Consider the following 2,723-nt stretch of genomic DNA (forward strand, 5'->3'; position numbering starts at 1 on the left):
TTGCTTTCTGTGCCAGCCCTATGCATGTTATAAGCAGTGTGCTATGCATGTTATAAGCAGTGGTTTAGAACAATTAGCCATCTGGCTAACGGTTATGCATCTGATAAATCACACCTGATAAGATCCAGGTCACTGACACCAATGTTTTGTTTTTCATCACTGCTAGAGTTATTTGAAAGTGGGACTGAAATCCGAAACAGCCTTGACATTGGATTTAGAGGTAGCCATCCACTCAAGAGATGCATTGCTCTGTCTTGGGGAGATTTAGTAGTCCTGACAACTGTTAAGGAAATAGTATAATTTTTGTTTACTATTTTAAAAACATATAGGAAATTTTAACATTAAATGCAAACATTAGAAAAAAGACTCAAATCAATAAACTTCCACCTCAAGAAACTAGAAAAAAAAGCAATAAATAAACGCAAGGCAAGCAGGAAGATATAATAAAGACAAAAATCAATGACACTAAAAAAAAAAAAAAAAAAAAAAGAAAAAAAATCAAAGAGCAGAAAAGCTGGCTCTTTGGAAAGATCAGTAAAATTGACAAATCTCTAGCATGGATGACAACAAAAAATGGAATACTAATATCAGGCTATCACACAGACCCTTCAGACATCAATGGATAGTAAGGGACTATCATGAATAACTATATATACATAGATTTAACAATTTAGATGAAATGAACCAGTTCCTCAAAAAGCACAAACTACCACATATCACTCAGAATGAAACATAAAATTTGAATAGCTCCATAACTATTAATGGGCATTAAACTCATAGTTTAAGACCTCCTAAAAAAGAAATCTGGCCCATATGGTCTCACTGGATACTTTTATCAAACTTTTAAAGAATAACAATTGTACATAGTCTCTTCCAGAAAAATAGAAAAGGGAATACTTCTCAACTCATTTTATGAAGCAGTATTACTCTGGTATCCAAACCAGACAAATGTAATGCATAAACAGAAATCTGCACACTATCTCATAAATATAGATGCTAAAACTCAACATATAACTCATCCTATATAATAAAAAGCTAATATGCAAATCAACCAAAAGGTGGAACTCAGTGCGGGAGCTGCCCCTTGGTGGTCAGTGCACTCTCACAGGGGAGCACCACTCACTCAGAAGCTGGGCTCATGGCTGGCGAGCACAGCGGTGGTGGTGGGAGCCTCTCCACCTCTGTGGGTGTTAAGGATGTCTGACTGCCAGCTTAGGCAAGCTATCAGTTGGACGTCCCCCAAGTACTCCTGGACTTCTAGAGGGCTCAGGCCAGGCTGAGGACCCCCCCCCCCCACACACACACACACACAGTGCACAGATTTCATGCACCTGGGTCTCTAGTTAATAAATAAAATTATTATATACCATAAACAAGGGAGGTTTATTTCTGAGATGCAGGGTCAGTTCAGTATTTGAAAAGCAATGTATTCTATTTTATAAAATGGCTAAAAAACGGCTTGAGATACTTGGGAAAATATTTTCTTCTTGATGGCCATGCATTCCGTTAGGGGCAGGGAAAAGTGGGGACTGACATTCACCCAGGACCTAAAAATGGAAAAGCTGTGTTCAGCCCCAGGCAGGATGAACTACACGTGCACCCTGTTGTACAGTTCTTTTGGAATTTACTATTTCTGAAAAGGGCCTTAATATCAGATGGCTTTTTAATATGATGGAATTCTTCTGCTTTGTTTTTCTCAATCATTTGTAAATCTTCAGATGTACCTCCCAAAAGGCTGCTGGGAGGTATTCTCCCAGACTATTCCAAGTGCTATCCATCATTTAGGACTCACCTTAGCAATATACTATTGAGACAAGACAAAGATGCCAATACCAGAACTCGCCTAGCCAGTGGTCAACAACGGAGAAGTACTTAGAGAATACAAAAATAATCAGGACATTTTTAAAGTAAGTAAAATATATATATATAAAATTGATTTCAGAGAGAGTAAAGGAGAAACATTGATGGCTGCCACCTGCACACCCCCTACTGGAGATCCAGCCTGACCGGGATTGGAACCTTGAGCTCCTGTTCAAAGTCTGAGCTCAACCACTGAGCCACCTGGGCGGGGCCAGTATGTCTTTGCTTTGCTTTTTATGAACAGTTCCCCTGGGTTTGTTTTTCCTGTGAGAACTGGACAATTTGAAGGTGGAGTGAGCAAAGGGGTTGGTCAAGCGAAATTAGAGTGAGTTTGTTCCGGGCAGTACCCTTGTTTCACCCAGGTTAATGACCGCACCGTGTGTTCTAACGTCCACTAGGCTCGTTTATCTCTCACGTAACGCTAACAAATTACCCAATGAGACTCGCAGTGGAGAGACTGTTAGAAATTAACGTGCCGGTCTGGCCCATCTGACTTGATTGGGAAACAGCGGCGATTTTGACGTGCGGTTGCTGCCCCGCACCGAATGGACTCTGCGCTGGCCCCTATGGACCACCCCGCCGGGCCCGCCTCTCCCACGCACATGAACCTTCCTGTCACCCGGGTCACCCCCAGGCCCCTGAGCTTCCCTCCCCCCCCCCCCTTCTGCGCAGGCGCAAGGAAAGCTCCGCATCGCCCAACCCTGCGCGCAATAGGGCACCTTCAGCCAATCAACACCCGCTGTGGGCGGGGTGCGCCGGGGCTGGGGGTGGGTGTCAGTCGAGGGTGGGCCCCTTGAGAGACACGGATTCTGACCAATCACCGGAGGCCATCAGCCGGCCGCCCTCTCGGAGGTGCCGCTCGC

This window comes from Pipistrellus kuhlii, unplaced genomic scaffold (genome assembly GCF_014108245.1).
Source record: "Pipistrellus kuhlii isolate mPipKuh1 unplaced genomic scaffold, mPipKuh1.p scaffold_m20_p_6, whole genome shotgun sequence".
Lineage (NCBI taxonomy): Eukaryota > Metazoa > Chordata > Mammalia > Chiroptera > Vespertilionidae > Pipistrellus > Pipistrellus kuhlii.